The 24,062-nt window shown below is 39.3% G+C and overlaps 1 protein-coding gene across 2 annotated transcripts in view; it reads right to left on the bottom strand.

The window, feature by feature from the left end:
• Positions 1 to 23,822, bottom strand: part of LOC131243342 (U-box domain-containing protein 44) — a 37,350-nt gene extending 13,528 nt beyond the window's left edge. For both annotated transcript variants that reach the window (XM_058242639.1, XM_058242640.1), the window contains exon 1: positions 23,507 to 23,822. The gene's annotated coding sequence lies outside the window, so the exon portion shown is untranslated. The remainder of the gene's footprint in view (positions 1 to 23,506) is intronic.
• Positions 23,823 to 24,062: the final 240 nt, after the last annotated feature.

Below are 24,062 nucleotides of genomic sequence, written 5' to 3'. Positions count from 1 at the left end.
TCTCGAAATTGAAGCTCCTAATCCATGTTTTTTCATGCAAAACATGAAAATCATGGATTTGTAACAATTTGACATTGATTTAACATATGATTTATAGAAAAAAATGTGGATCAAAAATCGAAAATGCTCACTGGATCAAACATGTGGGATATATCCAACCAGAGCATTTCGTATCGCACATGTGGGATATAAGATATATCATGGGATATATCAACTGATATTGTTGATGCTTAAAACACCAGGCGATACTACTGATATCATATGGCTGATACATTATACACGAGCAATTATTAAATTCCCCTGTATTGCATAAAATATCACAATATATCGTGATATATCGATACATTACAATATTCTGCCAAAAACTCTTCATAAAATTTCCTTTTATCGTTGATCCATGCAATACATTGCATCATGTATTGGCAATACATTGCAGTACATTCCCCTACCAGAAATTCGACCAAAAAAAAAAACACAAAACCCCACAAAAATCCATTTTCTCCTCTTTTTTTATGGGAATGTGTTTTTATACTTGTACTCGGTGTTCAAAATATATCCGATATTATCTTCATCTCCGACTCAGCGATACCGATAGCACTAGTAGCGATACCGATAACGTTGGTAGTATCAGAAATTCCAAGTATTAGCAACGTATCGCTAAGTGTCACCAATGTATCAATATCACTAATGTAATTGTCAATATTTTTAACTATGTAAATTCTAGGTGCCGCTTGTCTGGGCAATGCATCAATATCACTAATGTATCTCCAATATTTTCGACTACATAAATTCTAGGTAATGCCTGTATAATAAGTGTATCGATAATATTTCAATATTGCCAACGCATTGATATCATCAAAATTTTGTTTATTAGAAAAAAAAATTATTTCATATTTTTTTCATGGGCACATGGTTGTATGTAGTGTTCAATTTTTCATTGATCATATTGATAAAATCTCGATATTATCGATATCGCAAGCACGATATTGAGACCACAATCTTTCGTTTCCTTTCCAATTGTTGATGAAATATTATGTGTTGTTGATATTTTGCAATATTGATGGATGCTTGGTTGGAAGGTTAGATGGTTAAATAGGCTGGATGGGATAGTTGAACTGATTTCTTACAACAACACATGCTTTTGATGCCCCATTAAATGGAAACTTGTTATGTATGCATTTTTTTTTGCAATTTTTTATTTCTAAATATGCAAATATGTACATTTTAACATCTCTTGAAGTTTCACTGAAAATTCCACTGTTTTCCCCACATTTTCGGTTTTCAACGATATTATTGGCGATATTGATATTGTTTCCATATCCCCAGCCAACGAAACTTGTAGCGATACCGATACTTCGAACATTGCTTGTACTATATGATTTATAAATTCTATTAACTCATTTTGGTTATAATTGCACTTTTGTTTTGTCAAACAATGCATAGTTTAAGACCATATACAAAGGAAACATGTTGTGTATACTTGTTTTTTGGGGATTTTTTAAGTTCTAAATGTGTAATCATGTCTCTTACAACATATCCTAAAGTTCTAAATGTGCAATCATGTCTCGAATAGCAATACATTCCCTAATACATGTGATATTCCCATGCAATGCTTATATGTTTCTGTATCTAAGGATGCGATACATGCAACAATACCGATATTCAAATCACTGGTGATGGCTTTCGGTGGGCTATGGCAGTGGTGTTGCAGATGACGACAGATATGATGGCAATTGAGGTGATGAGTCTCCAATCACTAGTTCAAAGATGACAGATCTGCCTCAGATCGCTGCAATCCTTGAAACAAGGTTGTTGTTAGATGCGATCGGTTTGGAGGTGCAGCAGTAGTGGGTCTAAGGCAGAGACAGAGATCCGTTGCTAGAGAAGTAGAATTGTAGTTGTTGAGTTCCAGGCTGCCACAATGGTTATTGATGATCAGTAGCGGCAGATCGAGATGGAGAGCCAGTGATGAATGAAATACCTATTGGATCTGGTGGGGATTGGTAGCAGTGAAGGATTCGAGCAATGATGCAGTAGATCTGGAATGAGCTTTTCACAAGTTTGGATTGCATCGATGGTGGTTGAACTTTCGTGGCAAGCTTCCCGTTAACTTGGCCTTTATGTTTTTTGCAAATCTGACAATTGGGTGTGAGAACTCTTGGTGGCGATGGAGAGTGGGTTCGGTGTTGCGATGGGCTACAATTGGTGTGGTGTTATGTAGAAAATATGCTGGTGGTGGAGACCCAACAATTAGTGCGATAGAGAAGATGTTGTCGTAGTGGTGAGTTGCTAGCAGGGTGTGCCGAATCGGTTACGTATCGGCCGTATCGGCCGATACGTAACGGTAACGGTGCAAACCGTTACCCGTTTCGGGGCCGTAACGGTAACTTTTTTTTTTTTCATTTTTAGCTCATTTTTTGCTGTTTTTTTGAAACATCTTGCTTCTAAACTGTTTTTCACTCCTACTACTAATTTCGACCAACCTTAGCTAGGTATTTGAGATAAAAACACATTATATCACAGATTTTTTTGAATCAAAGCTCGGTGGGCCATTTTTCAGAAATTCGTCAAAAATAGGTATTTATACTTTTTTTAATATGTTTTGCTGTTTTAATCATGTCATATGATGTGTTAATCATAGTAGAACATGTTAATGTACATTTTACAGATTTGGGGTGCCATTTAATAATTTTTTAATATTTTTTTCTATTTACGCATGAATTTTGGCCCCTTTTTTTAAAATTCGAAAAATCAAATTTTAACAGTTGTTTTGCTGTTTTAATCATGCCATTTGATGTGTTAATCATAGTAGAACAAGTTAATGCGCATTTCACAGATTTGGGGTGCCATTTTATATTTTTTTAATATTTTTTTCTATTTACGCATTTATTTTGGCCCTTTTTTTGAAAATTCGAAAAATCATTTTTTAATGATTCTTTTGCTATTTTAATGACATCATATGATGTGTTAATCATAGTAGAACATGTTAATGTGCATTTTACAGATTTGGGGTGCCATTTTATATATTTTTTATATTTTTTTCTATTTACGCATTTATTTTGGCCCTTTTTTTGAAAATTCGAAAAATCATTTTTTAATGATTCTTTTGCTGTTTTAATGATGCCATATGATGTGTTAATCATAGTAGAACATGTTAATATGCATTTTACAGATTTGGGGTGCCATTTTATATTTTTTTATATTTTTTTCTATTTACGCATTTATTTCGGCGCTTTTTTTGAAAATTCGAAAAATCATTTTTTAATGATTCTTTTGCTGTTTTAATGATGTCATATGATGTGTTAATCATAGTAGAACATGTTAATGTGCAATTTACATATTTGGGGTGCCATTTTATATTTTTTTTATATTTTTTTCTATTTACGCATTTATTTCGGCCCTTTTTTTTAAAATTCGAAAAATCATTTTTTAATGATTCTTTTGCTGTTTTAATGATGTCATATGATGTGTTAATCATAGTAGAACATGTTAATGTGCATTTTACATATTTGGGGTGCCATTTTATATTTTTTTTATATATTTTTTTCTATTTACGCATGAATTTTGGCCCTCAAAAATAATTGCAAACACCTAAATGTAAGATATTTTCATATTACATTCATTCTAATATATCTATCATTGATAGTAAATAGTTAGAAAATTAAATATATGAATTTTGTAGTCAAATTCAGGTTATCTGGTTCATAAATTCATCAGATAGTCCGATACAACTTCTCACCAAAGAGTGGACCGTTACACCACCATAAACATGTTCCAATTTATAAATGAATGCATATTTGGAATGCTTAGAATATTCCGAATTTAATCCATATTTTTTCATATTTTTTTGACAAAAAAAAAATTTTGCACTGTTACGGGCCGTTATGCCCCCGTATCACCGTTACGCCCCCGTATCCGTATCGGTTTTGGAGGTCACCGTTACGCCAACCGATACCGATACGGGACACCTTGGTTGCTAGTAGCGATCGCGAATGTGCAAATTGGCAGATCTGATCCAGAGCTTCGGTGGGTGCGGTCTAGCCAAAGACAATGATGGGTGTTAGGTTGTAGGAGAAGATGATGGATTTGGATTGGATCGGTTCTCGATTGCAATGGATCGAGCAAGAATGACAGTGTTTATGAAGGGTTCCACCATGGCTGAAGAAGAGAGTTGAGATGCCAGAGACTTGGATGGGTTTTAGAGCAGATTTGGTTCACAGTAGAGTAACGGATATTAATAAATCCATGATCTATTGTAGACAATGATCACCAACAAATATATACAGATCTTGTCGATGAGTTGACGAATGGACGTCCTATGAACAAATTATAGAGATTGGGCATTATTGGGGGCATGGTGTTTCATGAACATGAAATGAATGGGATGATATGGATGGGAAGGATCAAAGTCCTCAAATTGGGGGCTCTGATACCATGTTTTAAGTACCTACCCCATACACTAAAAGCCCTATGACTGATGGAACATGTCAAGCTAGGCTCTTTAAACTGTTGGGATCGCAACATTCTGTAGCTGATGTCCACAGTGGCCCACTTTGTGTTGATAGTCACTCTGGCCTCTTTTCCCAAGTAGCCCTTTTCACTAGCCCTTGCCTCTAACATGGTGGTTACACTCTAGTTATCCACGTAGCCCTTTCCGTTGGTGCATGTACTTCAGTTAATACTAGGTAGCCCTTCGGTTGTTCAAGTAGCACTTTCCATGTTGTGGTGGCTTTTGTTCTTGTTCATGTTGCCCTTTCCACAATTCATCCCTTCTATGACTCGAATGTGGGATGTGGTTTTGGCTTTGATACCAATTTAGATTTTAAAGACTACATTTTGGAGAACGTATTTTGCATTGCATTCTATTGAGATGAGAAGAATATATGGTGGAGCTAGGAGATCTGTAGAGATCTTAATAGATATACATGAATCCGTCCATGTAGCTATCTATAGACATGGACAATTGTACATACATTTTCCTATACTCTAACAATCATCATCATCATCATCTAAGCCTTATCCCGATTAATTAGGGTTAGCAAAATGAATCATGTTCTGCCATTCCACTCAATCAAGGGCTATAATTTCAGTTAGACCATAGGTCATCAAGTCTTTTCTTACTACCTCAATCCACATCCTTTTGGCCCTTCCCTTGCCGTTTTAGAGCCATCAACTTGTACCAACTCGCTCCTAACCGGCATAATTCTTAGTCTACGTTGCACATGACCAAACCATCTAAGTCTACTTTCCCTCATATTATTACCTATTGGTGCTACTCCTAAGTTCCTTCAAATGCATTCATTTCTAATTAACGACCATTGATCAAATGGTTATTGTTTGTCAAACTATTGTGATGTTTGGGTGGTAGCCCATGAAATGTGAGTTGGACCCAACCAATGGTCCAAATCAATGGTGAGTGCATTGTCTAAGTGTCCTAGTGACTAGGAGCACTATTACTAATAGTGCTTTAAGACTTGAGAGCACTGGGAGATCTCTCCTTCTCATCATCATCGTCATCTAAGCCTTATCTTAACTAATTGGGGTAGGCTACATGAATCCTTATTAGCCATTCTAGACTATTAAGGGCCATAACTTAAGTTTTCTTACTACCTCCACACGTCCTTTTGGGCCTTCCCTTTTCCCTGTTGGAGCCTTTAACTTGTACCAACTCACTACCGACCGATGTAGTTCTTGGTTTCTGTTGCACTTGCACATGACCAAACAATCGAAAGCCTACTTTCCCTCATCTTATTAACTATTGGTGTCGCTCCTAAATTCCCCCGAATGCATTTATTTCTAATTCTATCCTTCCTTGTCGTGCCACTCATCCATCTCAACATCCTCATTTTAGTGAGAGGGAGAGAGAGCAAGAAATGAGAAATTTTCTGGGAGGTGCCCCCTTTACATTCAAATGGGTGGGGTCCACTATGATGTGTTAGACATCCAAATTGTGCATTAGGTGCGTCCGCTTAAATGTAACTAACCAAAAATCATCTAGATCTAGAACTCAGATCGACCACATCATCTGCATATAGCAAAATCATGCTTAAAGCATCTAAAACCACCTATTAGGGCCACCTGAGTTTTTAGAATGGCACGAAAATTGGTTAGTCCCCTCATTTAGGTAAGACACACAATGAACGGGTCAGACGTCTAAACCACGTCATTGCGGGCCAACACACACACACACACCTACAATCAGTGTTTGAAGTATCAGTATCACTACAAGTTTCGTTGGCCAGGGATATGAAAACAATATTGATATTGGCGATAATATCACTAATAATCGGAAATGCGGGGAAACATAGGAAAAATGGAGGAATTTTCAACGAAACTTCAGGAGATGTTAAAGTGTACAATATTTGCATATTTAGAAATAAATAAATTGCAAAAAGAATGCATATATAACAAGTTTCCATTTAATGGGGCCTTAAAAGCATGTGTTGTTGTAAGAAATCAATCCAACCATCCCATCCGACCTATTTAACCATCCAACCTTCCATCCAAACATCCATAGATATTGCAAAATATCAACAACACGTGATATTTCACCAGAAATCATCAACATTTGGAAAGGAAAGGAAAGATTGTGGTCTTAATATCGCGCATGTTGCGATATCAATAATATCGAGATATTATCAATATTATCAATGACAAATTGAACACTACATATAACCATGTGCCCATGAAAAAAATTGAAATAAATTTTTTTCTAATGAACAAAATTTTGTTGATATCAATACGTTGGCGATATTATTGAAATATTGTCGATACACTTATGATACAAGCATTACCTAAAATTTACATAGTCGAAAATATTAGTGATACATTGGCGATATTTATGCATTGGCAATACAAGCGACACCTAGAATTTACATAGTTGAAAATATTAGCGATTACATTAGCGATATTGATACGTTGGCGATACTTAGCGATATATTGCTAATACTTGAAATTTCTAAGACTACCGGCGTAATCAGTATAGCTACTAGTGTTATCAGTATCACTGAGCTGGAGATAAAGATAATATCGAAGATATTTCGAACACTGCCTATAGTTAGAGTTGTACACGAGCCGAGCCTAATTGAGTTTGACCCAAGTTTGGTTTGGCTTGTTTATGTGACACCCCCTGTTCGAGCTTTACACGAGCCGAGCTTCAAGCCTATCTCTACAGTTTGAGCTTGGTTTGGTCCACATTATACGAGCTTGAGCTTGGTTTGGTTTAGTCCAAATACCCGAGCCGAGCTTCAAGCCTATCCCTACAGTTTGAGCTTGGTTTGGTCCACATTATACGAGCTTGAGCTTGGTTTGGTTTGGTCCAAATATCCAAGCCGAGCCGAATCGAATCGAGCCAAGTTCGAACAAACCACAAGAAATAGTGTGCATTCGTGTATGTGTATTATGTGTTATCCATGTCATCATGTATATGTATTATCTATGCCGTCCATCCATTTTTACATATCATTTTAGGACATGATCCCAAAATTGAATCATATCCAAAGCTCAAGCGGATCACACCATAGGAAACAATGTGCATACAATCTACAAGCCGAATCAAGCCAAATCAAACCAAGCTGAATCAAGCTGAGTCAGTACTGCCCTGGTTTGAGCTTGCTTTGTTTTTTTAAACGAGCATGACTCCAAGCCGAGCCGGTACTGCCCAGCATTTTGAAAGATACTCCTTGCATTTTTAGATGTATTTTTCAAAAATATGACAATATAAAACAGTGTAATGCTAACTATGATCCCAAGATGCATCCAAAGCTTGGCTTCCATGCCTTCACAGCCTAGCTTGAGGAAGCTAGTGTTTGAATCAATTCCTGTTGGTTGGTGCGAGAAAAGATAAAAAATGTAGCTATGCCTAGTGTGAGGGAGCTCCACTCTTGAGTGATGGTAGAGTGCTCAATCAATTACTCACACAAAGGTACACTTAGCCGGAAGTCACACTTACATTACTACAATCACAAACACCCTACCCAGACAGTTTGTATAGACAGTAGGCTATCTCGTTTCCACTACCCAAGCTACGATTTGGGGAATGCAAGGGCTAGCTTCAATCTGAATTACAAAAGGAAAAATACAATGGTACAAACAACCAGTGTTGTGCAGACTGACTATGACTTAGAGGGTACTAGCTGACAAGGTTGCAAAAGAAAGAATACAAGGAACCAAGGGAGCAGAGGTGAGATCACCTCGGGCAAGAATGGCCTTAGGATTAGTGGTTGGGGAGAGTGAATGTTCCCCTATTTGCAGGCAAGAGATTTGTGTTTATTGACCTCGTATCAGTCCAAGGGATCCAAGAATGTCACCTCGCTTTGTGCCTTCTTAAGAAATCATTGCCTAATCTCATGTGCCTCCTACATTTAATCGTTTGGTAAGAGCTTAATGCTCTACCTTGCAGATGTCATTAGGCATTCTCTGACTCTTACTATGAATACGGTGAAACCAAGGTTTTAAATATCAATATTGAGGGGCGCGCAGGGCGTATAGGACACCTAACAGACAATGCAGACCCATATTGGGTTTTTCTTGCCCCAGAAAAAAAAAAATTTGATATATTGTCGGGGAAATAGGAAAAATGTAAAACGCTAGCATATATCGTTTTTTTATTTAACATGTATTCAATGGTGTCCGAACTATTCTTTGATAAGCACGATGTCCATCAGCATGACTTATTGAAAGTCAACCAAATAGGCCCTACTCGAATGCAAACTAAGCATGCTTTGGTGGATTATGGCCCACTGCATTGAAATACAACCAACCAAAGATTAAAAGAATGAAAGAGAGTGATCGATTACCCCTTTATCTGATTTCCCCCAAGATGGTCCATTCTGCTTTGATTCACGGAATCCCACTAAAATATTGAGTTTTGATTCCCCAAAATAGGTCTAGCCTAAAAGAGCTTCCAAGCTTCCTTTGGGTTGAAATGAAGAAATGGATGAAAAAAGCGAGAGGGAATTTGACCGATATGGGTGAATAGGGCCCTTTTTTAGTTGCGATCATTGAACCATGGGCCAGCTTATACAGCCTGAAAAAACTGAACTTGAAACATACACTCTTCTCGGGCCAAGCATGCCTCAATGTATAAGAAAGGATGGGGATGCTCATAGGTGTTGATGCCAAATGTTGATGGTCAAATATTGCATATTAGACCCCAGTTATTACTTGGTTTTACGTACATGATAATGCTTAAAAGTTCTATTTTAATCATGTTTGTGTTGCAAGGTGAATTTAAGAACTTGGACTGAAAAGGGTGCTAAAGGCATGGATTTGATGCTCAAGAATCACCAAGGCAAGGGACGGATCTTAAAGGTTGGAGACTGAAGAATTCACATGCCAAAGATCCGAGAAAACCCAGTGATTAAAGATAAAGAGGCCTGAAAATCATCCTGAATGCAAGATCACAAGGTTTCCACCATCCGTTTGGATCGAAACTTTATATCCGGCCTGAGGATCATAAAGTAACTGTACACGTAAAATTTTGGTGATTGGATCTTTGTGGAACTGGCCCAACGGAAAGATCGGCCTCAAAATCATTGATTTGAGGCCTACCTGATCTCTAGATATGCTTCAAACTTGGGCTCAACCCCTTCAATTGGATGGAAGGACGGACGAATGGAGCAGATTTCTCATGAACATCATGATGGGCCCCACCTTGGGTTGAGTGCGCACACATGCACGTAAGTGCGCAGCCCACCGGAACCAGGGTTCGGGCCAAACGCAGTTTGACCCGACCCATCTCTCGTTTACGCACAGTGAACCAGACGTGTGTCCGCTGCGGTGATCAGTGGGCCACCATGATCGTCCATTCGGACGATCTAAACCGTCCATTCGATCCAGGGGGGGCGCCGACCGCAACCATGCTCTCCATTTGCATCCATGCACGTGTACACACGAAAATCTCATCCAAAATGCAAGACGGACGGTGGGAACAAAGATACAGTGGGCCGCACTAAACCTTGACCAAAACCACTCCTTTCTGATCGAAATCTCGTCAGGAATCCAAAAAGACGGGGTGGATTTCTCCAAAAACATCACTGTGGGGCCCACCGAGCATCTCAGCGAATTTGCAAGCGTAACGCACGTTCGGGAAAACGAGAATTTCCAAGAAGTAGTGGCCCACCATTGTTGATCGGATGGCCGATCCAGACCGTTCAGGTGGAGCCCATGCCAGCCACGACCCCAACCATGGAGCCAAAACTGAGATGTGGGACGACCAGAGTCCCAAAACTCAGTCCAAGCACAAGCACTTCCGCATTTTCGCTGCGCATGTTGCTATTACTGCATAAAACGTACCACCGACTACCAGCTTAGCAACTGACCTTGCTAATACTTATAAAAGAAAGAAAGATGAGACGTGAGGGATATCCAAGACTGCGGACGTGGAGCAAGAGAAGAAGAGAGAAAAAGCGTGGGACAGCCGGCCATTGGTTGAGTTTTTCCTCCCTTCCTAGTTTTGTTAATGTTTTTCCTTTTAAGAGATTTTAGATCATCATATCTATGATGAGCTAAACGCCTAAACCTCTTAGCTAGGGCTAAGAGGTGAAGCTTGTAATGTGATGGGGTGTTTCTATGCCTTTGATTCAGTTAAACTATCTTTGATTTTGGTTTGACTACGAGGAATATTCATAATTTTTAATGATTTGTTGGGACTTAAATTACAACAGATCTGCGATAGCTTTGAGTATATCCTGTGCATGTATCGAGGTTGCGAGCGTAGGAACCCCGTTGTTCACCATCGTCTTATGGACATGGTTGGATAATGGAATCCTTCCTAACGTTCATAACTCTCTTAGCTTGGTTGTGGATTGGTTAAACTTTGTTGTTTGCTTTGTCTCATGGGCATGGTTTGTGATGGAATCAATTCAAATTCCCATACCTCTCATCTCTTGAAAACTAAATCAAAGGAAGTTCAGATTTGGATTTTAATGAATTATCTTCCAATTGGATGAAGATGAGACTTTGATTCCAGTTGTGTTCGTGAATCAAGCATAGATCTCCCTGATCTCTTCAAGTGAATCCTTGGAAACCCTAATTTCCCACCTTTGAATTTTACAAGTTTTAGTTACTTAATTTACCATTATTCTCTTAAAATTCTCCTGTTTAGATTACATCTTCTAGTTCTAGTTCTAGCTACTTTCAGATTACGTACAAGGTTCAGTCCCTGTGAATTCGACCTCGTTCTTACCGAGATTATTACTACATCGCGACCCTATACTTAGGGTGGTGAAAAAGTTTTTGGCGCCGTTGCCGGGGATTGACGGTTGCGTTTTTCTAAGATTAACTAGTTTTAGAATTATGTTAAGAATAGGGTTTTCTAATTTTAGGTTTAGGTTTTTCTGTTTGATTTTTTAGAAACTAACCTGACTTTCCTATTTTATAGGATTCTGAGATAGACTTTCTAAATTGGTAATCTCTTTCTAATTTTCTATTTTCTATTTTTAGGATTAGAGTCTTATTTTCTATCTTTAGAAACTTTCTATTTTTAGACACTTTCCTTTTTTAGAAACTAGTTTACTTTCTATTTTTTAGGAACTTTCTATTTTTAGAAACTGACTTGTTTTATTTTGTTTTGCAGGTTTTCAACTTAGGAACTTCTAATTTTGTAACTTCTTTCCAACTCTTTTTCTCTTTATTTCTAGATTTCTATTTCTTCCTTTTTAGGTTTAGGATAGAATCTGAGATTGAGGGCTGCGAGTGTTTCATGCCCAAGTGGGTCTGTGAAAACACTCGACATCTCTTAACTGAAGGAGGATTGGTTGATGGGTTAACTATCCATCACAGGACTAGACACCGTTCGAGATCCCCAGAGTTAATTGAGGTTATGGCCGCAAATCAACTAGCCAATCAACCGAAAGGACTACCTCAACCAATGGTTGGGGAAGTCCAGGATGAGAATGAGGGGCATCAACCACCCCCGCCTCGTACTTTATGAGATTATTTACAACTGACGGGGGTGAGCACGTCCTCATGCATGGTTTTTCCAGAAAATACGGGACACATGGATATCAAGCCAGGGTTGATCCAACTCCTTCCGAAATTCTATGGACTTGAATCTGAAAGTCCATATTTGCACTTGAAAGAGTTTAATGAGATCATAGCTACTTTATATTTTCCAAACGTGTCTGAGGACACAGTCAGGCTGAAAATCTTTCCCTTTTCTTTGAAAGAGAAAGCTAAGACGTGGTTGCATTCACTACATCCTAGATTTATTGGCACATGGAATGATATGATAAGGGAGTTCATAAAGAAATTTTTTCCACATCATAAAACAAACACCCTTAGAAAGTCAATCATGAACTTCGCCCAAAAGGAGGACGAAACGTGCTTCCAATGTTGGAAGCGGTTCAAGGATCTTGTCAGCTCATGCCCACAACATGGTTTTGAAACGTGGCGCATTACATACTTTTTCTATGATGGTCTGACATCTTCCATGCGCCAATTGGTCGAGACAATGTGTAATGGGGAATTCATGAATAAAAATGCCGATGATGTGTGGGACTACTTGGATAGACTTGCAGAAAACTCACAATCATGGGACACTTACCCAAAATCAAGCACCACTTCTAAGCCCACTCAATCAAAGGAGAGGGGTGGAGTATACCTTTTAAAAGAGGATGATGATATCAATACTAAGTGTCTAATCTCATAAGGAAATTCGAGGCCATGGAATTAAAAAAGGATAAGGTTAAGGAAACTGTTTGTAGTATTTGTGCTTGCAACATTCACTCAACTGAAAATTGTCCAACAATACCTGCTTTTCAATAGGTGTTGAATGAGCAATCCAATGCCGTAAACAATTACCAAAGACCTTTCAATGGACCTACCTCTAATACATACAATCCTAGTTGGAGAAATCATCCAAACTTCAGTTGAAGGAATGGACAAACTGCTACTCCTCACGGATTTTTCAATCAAATTCCAAATCAAATGAAACCTCAAGAGGATCCGGTTCTAAAACACATTCAAGACCAAGAGCTACTTAATCAGAATACAGCACAAGCAATCCAAGAAATCGGAACAGCGATTGAAACGCTTGCGTCGTCTGTCCAAAGGATGGAGTCACAATTAGCAATTGGGGGAAAGGGGATGCTTCCTGCTCAACCTCTCCCCAATCCCAAACCACAATATGAGATAAGTGACCCCAGCTCTTCAAATCAGATGGAGTAAACTAAATCTATCACCACTCTTAGGAGTGGGAAGACCATTGACAAAACCATTCCGGTTGGGGCTGAAAAGCCTAAGGACCCGGAAGAGGACAACGATGATAGACCTACCACTGCTTCACGAGAATTGGAATCGGAACTTCAAGGCAAGCCGATTGCTCCATTCCCCCAACGGTTGGTTGCACCAAAACCTCTCTCTAACTCTCAGGATATTCTAGAGGTGTTGAAACAAGTGAAGGTCAATATTCCTCTACTTGATGTTGTAAAACAAATACCTTCATATGCCAAATTTCTGAAAGACTTGTGTACGACTAAAAGACGGCAAAATATTCAAAAGAAAATCTTCTTAACTGAGAAAGTAAGTGTCATCCTAAAGCAAGATGTGCCACAGAAATTCAAAAATCCCGGTAGCCCAACCATACCTTGTGTAATCAAGAACTACCGAATTGAGCACGCGCTTCTTGACTTAGGAGCGAGCGTAAATCTGATTCTCTACTCGGTATACAAACAATTAGGTTTGGGTGAATTAAAACCCACCCTAACCACATTACAACTTGCTGATCGCTCTGTTCGTATACCGAGAGGGATAATTGATGATGTGTTGGTCCAAGTTGACAAATTCTACTACCCGCCAGATTTTATCGTCCTAGATACGAAACCCATCAGTATCATGAGCACTCAGATTCCCGTCATTCTTGGTCGCCCATTCCTTACCACTTCAAATGCAATGATTAATTGCAAGAATGGAGTCATAAGTATGTCTTTCGAGAATATGACATTGGAGTTGAATATCTTTTTCAACACAGGCAGACGGTTAGAGGATGATGACGATTTCCACAACATTAACATGATTGACTCTTTCGTGGAAGATAAAACACCTTTGACCTTATCCTCTGATCCTCTAGAGATGTGCCTGGCTGACTCTCATGATTTTGATGATGACATGATTAAGGAGATGGGTGTCATGCTTAATACTGCGCCGGTATTTAAAGTTAACCGGTAGAGGTAACAATTTGAAGAGTTACCCCAAACTGGTGAAGTGCCTTTACCGTCTAACCTCAAGGCACCGAAGCTTAACTTAAAACTTTTGCCCTCTGATTTAAAATATGTTTATTTAGGTCAAGATGAGACATACCCGGTGATGATTTCTTCCCACCTTGAGCAAGAACAGGAGAGTATGCTTATATCGACTCTCATTGAGCATAAGGGAGCCCTTGGATGGACGATTGTGGACCTCAAGGGAATTGACCCTTCGATTTGTACTCACCGCATTTATCTTGAGGACAATGCGTAAACCTCGCGGCAATCACAACGTAGACTAAATCCAAACATGAAGGAAGTGGGTAAGGCCAAGGTTCTTAAACTATTGGATGTGGGTATCATATACCTTATATCCGATAGTCAATGGGTGAGTTCAACTCAGGTGGTTCCCGAGAAGTATGGAATCACCATCGTCACCAATGCCAACAATGAGCTCGTGCCAACTAGAGTTACTACTGGTTGGAGAATGTGCATTGACTACAGTAAATTGAATACCGTCACAAGGAAGGACCATTTTCCTTTGCCCTTCATCGATCAAATTTTGGAAAGAATGGCTGGTCATTCATATTACTGTTTCCTTGACGGATATTCGGGCGACAACCAGATAGAGATGGCCCCTGAAGATCAGGAAAAGACCACATTTACATGTCCTTACGGCACCTTTGCTTACCGAAGGATGCCATTCGGACTATGTAATGCCCCTGCCACTTTTCAGCGATGCATGATGAGTATTTTTTTTATATCGTGGGGCAATATTTAAAGGTCTTCGTGGACAACTTCTTTGTCTTCGGTCCATCTTTTAGCGATTACTTAAAGAATCTTAAATGTGTGCTGAAAAGATGTGAAGAAAAGAATTTGATACTTAATTGGGAGAAGTGTCATTTCATGGTTCGTAAGGGAATTGTCCTTGGACATATCATCTCCTCCAAAGGAATCGAGATAGATGAGGCAAAAAATTGATCTTATCTCTAGCCTACCTCCACCTAAGAACATACGAGACGTGCGATCCTTCTTATGACACGCCGGTTTTTACAGAAGATTCATAAAGGACTTTAGTCTCCTCTCTCGTCCTCTATGTAATCTACTTCCAAAGGATGCACCATACAAGTGAACTAAGCAATGCCAGGAAGCTTTCACTAAGCTTAAGGGCATGTTAACCACTGCACCTATCATGCAGCCACCCGACTGGAGCCTTCCTTTTGAACTTATGTGCGAAACGTCTGACTATGCTCTTGGGGCGGTCCTAGGCCAGAGAAAAGAAAAGAATCCCTACGTTATTCACTACGCAAGTAGAACTCTAAATCCGGCCCAAGTGAACTACTCGACTACAGAAAAGGAACTCTTAGCCGTAGTGTTCGCTTTGGACAAATTTAGGTCCTACTTGATTGGATCAAGGATTGTCATTTACAATGATCATGCGGCGCTCAAGTATCTTCTTTCTAAGAATAATACTAAGCCCCGCCTGATTAGATGGATCCTCCTACTCCAAGAATTTGATTTAGAAATAAAAGATAAAAAGGGAGTAGAGAACATAGTGGTTGACCATCTTTCTTGCCTTGATCTCCCAAATTCCCTTAAGACAACACATATAAATGACATGTTCCCTAACGAACAATTGTTCAAAGTCTTCCATTCACCTTGGTTTGCTGATATTGCTAATTATCTTGCCATAGGTTTCACACAGACACATTGAACTGCACAAGATAAGAAGAAATTTTTCACCTAGGTGTGCAAATTCTTCTGAGATGATCCGTATTTGTTTAAATATTGCTCGGACCAAATCTTAAGGAGATGTGTGCCAGACGATGAACATCAAAGTGACATCTCCTTCTGTCACTCTCAGGCCTGTGGTGGTCACTTTTTTGCTAAAAAGACTATGGCCAAGATTACGCAGTGTGGGTTTTACTGGCCCATTATGTTCAAGGACACTCATGAGTTTTGCAAGGCTTGTGAGCATTGTCAGAAATTGGGAGCATTGTCCCATCGAAATATGATGCCCTTGAACCCCATCCTTATCATAAAAGCATTTGATTGTTGGGGCATCAATTTCATGGGACCATTCCCCCAATCCTTTGGAAATCTACATATTTTGCTCGCCGTATACTATGTCACTAAGGGCGTGTTTGGGCACTGGGATTAGAAGGGATTGGGTGGGATGGAATTGCATCTGGTCCCGTGCCAATTCCACTCCATGTTTGGGGAGGATGGAAAAGCTGTCGATGGAATTGCATTGGGTCCGATGCCAATTTCACTCAATGTTAGCAAGTTGTGTAGGTCTCACTATGATGTGTAGGTTAGATCCACACCGTCCACCCATTTTTTGAGATTATTTTAGAGCATGGGCCAAAAAATCAGGTTAATCTAAAGATCAGGTGGACCCCACCATAGAAAGCAACGGGGATTGAATACTTACCATTGAAAACTTCAATGGGGCTATATAAGTTTTGGATCTACCTCATTTTTAGGCCCATGCCATAAAATGAGGTTACAAAACAAATGAACGGTCTAGATATAACACGTGTGTTATTCTCAATAACTTCGAATGATGGTTAGTATATCCATTCAATGTACCACCGGATTACCAACAAAGCATGAAATTATTCTTATCCCATGGCAATAGGGTAATTCTGTTTTTTGAATTCCATCCCACCGAATCCCTTCCAATCCCAACGCCCAAACACGCCCTAAATGGGTCGAAGCGATTCCGTGCCAAAACAATAACCATCGAGGCATCAATTTCATGGGACAATTCCCCCAAACCTTTGGAAATCTATATATTTTGCTCGTCGTAGACTGTCACTAAATGGGTCGAAGCGATTCCGTGCCAAAACAATGACCATCGAACAGTCATTAAATTCTTAAAAGAAAACATCCTTTCTCGGTTTGGAACGCCTCGAGCCATCGGTAGTGATGGGGGCTCACATTTTTGTAATAGACCATTCAAGAATTTGATGAAGAAATATGGTATCTCTCATAAGGTGAGCACTCCATACCATTCAAGAATTTGATGAAGAAATATGGTATCTCTCATAAGGTGAGCACTCCATACCACCCACAAACAAGTGGACAAGCTAAGATTTCCAATAGAGAAATTAAACACATTTTGGAAAAGATGGTTAACCCTGGCCATAAAGATTGGTCAATTCAATTGACCGATGCTTTATGGGCTTACTGTGCTACATTTAAAACCCCTATTGGAATGTCTCCCTTTAGACTTGTCTATGGGAAAGCTTGTCATTTGCCTGTGGAGTTGGAACATAGAGCCTACTGAGCATAAAATCTGAACTTCAATCTGGACAACGCTGGCTCGCTGCGCAAACTTCAGTTAAATGAACTTAAAGAAATTCGGAACGATGCGTACGAGAACTCAAGAATTTAGAAGGACAAGATGAGAGCGTTTCATGACCAACATATTCTGCAAAAATCATTCACACCAGTCAGAAAGTCATTTTATATAATTCTCGATTACATCTCTTTCCGGGTAAGCTCCGATTTTGTTGGACCGACCCTTTCACTGTTATCAATGTTTATCCTCATGGGGCTGTCGAGATTCAAAATCCAGACAATGGCAATGAGTTTAAAGTAAATGGACATCAATTAAAGCCATTTTTGAAAAACTTGATTCAGAGGACATGTCCATGCCTCTAAATGATCCTGTGTACCAGGACTAATCTCCTAATCTGATAGAGGTATAGGTAGGTTTACTGCTTTCATAGGACTAGGGTAGTTCGCTTTTTATCGTTTTAGGATAGTCGGCTTTATGCTGTTAGGATGGTTTGCTTTCCATTTGTTTTAGGATAGTTGCTTCTTATGGTTTTAACTCTTGTGCTGACCCACCTTCACGCTAAGATCTCTTTGGAAAAAGTCGTACTACTCCATCAGGTACTATCTTTTCATCACTTCTCCTTTACTTTCATTATCTCATTGGCATTGCATGCTTATATGTTTTACATTGAGTACAATGTAGATTTTAGGTTGGGAATGGGAGATTAGGTTACCTAATCAGTGTTTTCTCAGTCTTAAGCTAAAATTGTGAAAAAAATTTAAATTTTTTTTTGGAAATTCTTGTGAATTCTAGTGATTTGGAAGGACATTATTGATTTAGAAGTATAAGATACGTAATGTTGGTCATTTGTGACTCTTGGATTCAGTTATCTGTTAGATTTCACAGTTAAGTTCAAATTATTAATCCATGATTAGATATTTTAAACATTGATTGAGTCATGATTTTACATGTGACACCTAGCTTCTACATTAAAGCTTCAGTTCGATATTAAATTGTTAACCTGGTAATCACTAGGCATGGAAGGAGCTAACCTGGGGAATTTGTCCATCATGTTCAATGACAAGAATTGAAAAGAAAGCAAAAAAGAAAAAGAAAAGAATACTCTGCTAAAAAATAGTTATCATTGAAAACGGCTACCTATTAAAGATCTTTAAAAAGTTGACATAGCGTGAAAGCCATCGATGGAAAAATCAAAAGCTGGAAGAATGAAAAGGCCGAACTATAAGGCAAGTTTCGGTTTAGGTTGGGTTATCCGGAATGCTCCTTTTGATTATCAATGTTATCATGAAAATTGACGATTGAATCTTTAATTGTGATAAGTCAAGGTTACACTCTACACCCGTGGAACTCAATGTTTAGAATTGTTCTAATTTATGGATTAATACTTTGAACTTGACCGTGAAATTTACCGAGCATTTGAGTTTAGGAGTAAATAAGACTCAACATTAATGTATCTCGGAATTCTATTTTCTGGATCGTTGTTCAAAAATCACGTGAGCTTATAAAAATTGTCCTGTAATTCTCGGAATATTTTTCGCATACTTTGCTCGGGGACTAGCAAAATGCTAGTTGGGGATTGTGTTAAGGGTCAAATATTGCATATTAGACCCTAGTTATTACTTGGTTTTACGTACATGATAATGCTTAAACATTCTATTTTGATCATATTTGTGTTGCAAGGTGAATTCAAGAGCTAGGACTGAAAAGGGTGCTAAAGGCATGGATTTGATGCTCGAGAATCACCAAGACAAGGGACGGATCTTAGGGGACCGAGATTGAAGAATTCACACGCCAAAGATCCAAGAAAAAACCCAATGATTAAAGATAAAGAAGCCTGAAAATTGTCCTGAATGCAAGATCACAGGGTTCCCACCATCCGTTTGGCTCGAAACTTTATATCCGGCTTGAGGATCATAAAGTAACTATACACGTAAAATTTCAGCAATTGGATATTTGTGGAAGTGGCCCAACGGAAAGATTAGCCACAAAATCACTGATTTGGGGCCCACCTGATCTCTGGATATGCTTCAAATTTGGGCTAACCCCTTAAATTGGATGGAAGGACAGATGAACGGAGCAGATTTCTCATGAACATCATGATGGGCCCCACCTTGGGTTGAGTGCGCACGCATGCAAGTGAGTGTGCAGCGCACCAGAACCAGGGTTCGGGTCAAACACAGTTTAACCCAACCCATCTCTCGTTTATGCACAGTGATCGGACGTGCATCCGTTGTGGTGATCAGTGGGCCGGCATGATCGTCCATTCAGACGATCTAAACTGTCCATTCGATCTAAAGAGGGGTGCTGACCACAACCATGCTCTCCATTTGCATCCATGCATGTGTACACACAAAAATCTCATCCAAAATGCAAGATGGACGGCGGGAACAAAGATACAGTGGGCCGCACTAAAACTTGACCAAAACTACCCCTTTTCGACCGAAATCTCGTCAGGAATCCAATGGACGGGGTTGGATTTCTCCGAAAACATCACTGTGGGGCCCACCGAGCATCTCAGCGAATTCGCATGCGTAACGCACGTCCGAGAAAACCGGGATTTCCAAGTAGTAACCCACCATCATTGATCGGATGGTCGATCCGGACCGTTCAAGTGGAGCCCAAGCCAGCCACAACCCCAACCATGGAGCCAAAACTGAGATGTGGGACGATCAATGTCCTAAAACTCAGTCCAAGCGCAAGCACTTCCGCGTTTTCGCTGTGCACGTCGCTATTACTGCGTAAAACATACCACCGACTACTAGCCTAGCAACCGACCTTGCTAATGCTTATAAAAGAAAGAAAGATGAGACGTGAGGGATATCCAAGACCGTGAACGTGGAGCAAGAGAATAAGAGAGAAAAAGCGTGGGACGGCCGGCCATTTGCTGAGTTTTTCTTCCCTTCCTGGTTTTGTTAATGTTTTTCCTTTAAGAGATTTTAGATCATCATGTCTATGATGAGCTAAACCTCTTAGCTAGGGCTAAGAGGTGAAGCTTGAAACGTGATGGGGTGTTTCTATGCTTTTGATTCAGTTGAACTATCTTTGATTATGGTTTGATTATGAGGAATATTCATGGTTTTTAATGGTTTGTTGTGACTTAAATTACAATAGATCTGCGATAGCTTTGAGTATATTCTGTGCATGTATCGAGGTTGCAAGCGTAGGAACCCTGTTGTTCACCATCGTCTCATGGACATGGTTGGATGATGGAATCCTTCCTAACGTTCATAACTCTCTTAGCTTGGTTGTGGATTGGTTAAATTTTGTTGTTTGCTTTGTCTCATGGGCATGGTTTTGTGATGGAATCAATTCTAATTCTCATACCTCTCATCTCTTGAAAACTAAATCAAAGGAAGTTCAGATTTGGATTTTAATGAATTATCTTCCAATTGGATGAAGATGGGACTCTGATTCCAGTTGTGTTCGTGAATGCGTAAATCTCTCTGATCTCTACAAGTAGATCCTTGGAAACCCTAATTTCCCACCTTTGAATTTTACAAGTTTTAGTTACTTAATTTACCATTATTCTCTTAAAATTCTCCTGTTTAGATTACATCTTCTTCTAGTTCTAGTTCTAGTTACTTTCAGATTACGTACAAGGTTCAATCCCTGTGGATTCGACCTCGGTCTTACCGAGATTATTACTACATCGCGACCCTATACTTGGGGTGGTGAACACCAAAGAATTATTCATTAATCATCTTTTAGTGCAATATGAAAAACCACTATGACAATAAATAGCGCTTCTTGAAATTGTGCATGGCAACAAATGCAAAGAGCATGTTCTAGCTTGGTAGAGCAAGTGGGAGATAGAGATTAGCAAGCACATAGCTACATTTGACAATCACGAGATTGAACATCTTCTCGAAGCCAAGCAATCAACCAATAACACAACAAGCAAATCTCCATTGCAGGGGTTCTTCAAGAAGAAACCCAAAACAAATCCAAAAACGTGTTCCTCCTTACAAACTCCATAACCCATACAAATATGCCCCGACCTAACTTTGAAAGTGGTTAGGAAACTAGCTCAAGAAATAACTGCTTCCTATTTCAAACCAAACTCTGGGCTGTAAGAATTGAAATAGTTTAGAGAGCGGATCACAAAATTTTGGTGGTCTTCTTTATCTAATCAATGAGTCCATTTTGTCCCCCCACGACATGCACGTATGCATGCTCACAAGTATGCACTTAAGTAAGAAGCTCACAAGGTTAAATTGATACCAAATAAACCTGTTGACTTATGAATACCTGCATGTAAACCCACACACACATGTGCGTATGAGTATATGCTTTGGGAGGAAGCACACAGGTTAACGTGCTAGGAAGGAAAGAAGAATTTGTGAAATGCTTCCAGGTAACCAAACAAATAAAGTGCATAGTCCATTTTAGGGATCATAAACTTCCTGTTGAGTGACTTTGCCAATGGGTGCTTCCAAAATGGATACTACCGGTCGAATGAATTGGATAATACACATATGTCGACATTCAAGCCTTCTTTCTCCTTCCAAGTCAAAGAGAATCCAGTACGTCTTGGTTACGAATATATGAATCGATCCAACTTGTGGATATCTTTCCTCAAACGAAATGATTAGAATTAAGCTCGGTCAATTGGGAATGTGTCTTCTACATATAAGAGATCTTCTAATTGAGAAGATCCATTGACCTAAGATAGAGAAAAGTCTTGACCTTGCTACAAGGATAGGCTGGACTCTATGCAATGGAGGAAGATCCATCAACTTCAAGCGAAGAGAAAGGTCTTGACCTACCTACCACAATAATGGTATTGGAATCTATGATATTGGAAAGACATAATGTGGAACCTACAAGGGTAATAGGGGTTGCCAGTTTTAAAATGGAGTTAGACTTGAAATATAGGTTTTATTTCTTCAATATATCATGGGATACATTTTTTTCCTTCTCATTCCAGATATTATGTTCAATTCACTACTGCTAAGTCCAATAAATAAAAATGAAGTTAGAGGCATTATAAGGCCATTCATTCCAAACGGATTAGATACAATTGAAAGAGATAAAAATGGAAATTAGTTCAAACCAAATTCTCTTATCCATATGTACTCAAACTGTCAAATTTAAATGAACTTATGTGGCCTAGTTATTACTACTACCACAACCATGAGTTTCTCAGCTCAGTAGATCTGTTAAGCCAAAATCACTTTGCTAAACCAGTTTCTTAGCTGAGCACAAACTCTTAAAAATAAGGGTTCCTCAAAACAAACACTTGCCATTAACTGTAGATTTTAGAAAGAAAGCATACATGCGGAAAGAAACATACTCTTAAAAATAAGCGACTTATCAAACTTTGACTTCATCTAAACACCGAAGTTACCCTTAAAATCACTCCATCCCCTTGTTAAAACATCGGCCTCCAGAATAAGAATTTGGATGCAGGGTGCGAATGATACATAAAAATTTCGCATCTATCCCCGAGAGAGTAAGTAAATCATCCAAAATTCACACTGGCATGGATGATACACAGTCTGAATCTTGGTTCAGGACCCATCCAATACATGGCTAATCCAGGCTACGGTACACACCTACTAAACTACCCGTTAGAATAGGAAAATCCCTCATCTACCCTCTTGCGTACAAGAGCCAAATCCACCAATTTCTGGCGGGCAGCTCCAAGAAAGTGCCCGTCAGGGCACATGGTACCGAATTGGAATTAGAGTCCAGCAAGGAGATGGCAAGATTGACATTTTCAATTAACGAATTATACACCTCCAAACTCACAAATTCCACTCCCAATTCCAAATAAATTACACCTGTATGTGTTCCTAGCACACATAATGGAAGCCTGGCGGCAGTTAATCCTAGCCGTTCAATTCTGAGAATGAAGCGAGTATGGACCGAAATTCTACTTCCAAAGCACAACAGACAGCTATCATCCGAAAAGAGCAGAAAGGAGAAGAGAATTAGAAGAAGAAGAAGAGGAACCCTAATTCTCGGGATCCCAGTCCGATTTTCATAGGGAAGCCTAGGAAGCGACGCATACCTTATTACGATCAATTCCGAGAGTACTTAGGGAGCTTAGTTCCAGGAATTCTTCCATGCACCGTTAGGATTCCTCTTCCATTGAGAGAAACTGGAATCGCATTCGAGCCCGGAGAAAAGGAAAAAAGAGCAAAGGAGAGTTGAAATGGATATAAGTGGAAGAGAAAAGGAAATAAGAGCAAAGGAGGAGTTGAAATGGGTATAAGTGGAAGAGAAAAGGAAATAAGAGCGAAAGAGGAGCACAAAACGAGTAAAATGAGAGACAGAGAGAGGAAGTTGACTAAAAGGCATGGTCGACGAAACAGAGAGAGAGAGAGAGAAAGAGAGAGAGAGAGAGCAGCTGTTCTAGATGGGGACAAGGAAAGCTGGGCCTAGTCCTTTTTTTTTTTTGGCCTTTTACAAAATAAGGACAAGACGGACCAGCGGTTTGCTTTTAATTGCATATATACTGAGGGATTCTCACACGAGTGACCGTGGGACACGTGTGAGAGATCTGTGATGTTCATCGGCAGGCTCCTTCTGATCGAACCTAATGGTCGAAAGAATTGGGTCGAGAG

The sequence above is a fragment of the Magnolia sinica genome, chromosome 4, assembly GCF_029962835.1.
Source record: "Magnolia sinica isolate HGM2019 chromosome 4, MsV1, whole genome shotgun sequence".
Lineage (NCBI taxonomy): Eukaryota > Viridiplantae > Streptophyta > Magnoliopsida > Magnoliales > Magnoliaceae > Magnolia > Magnolia sinica.
Note: the sequence above shows the minus strand (reverse complement) of the source record. Positions and strands in the feature narration are given on the sequence as shown.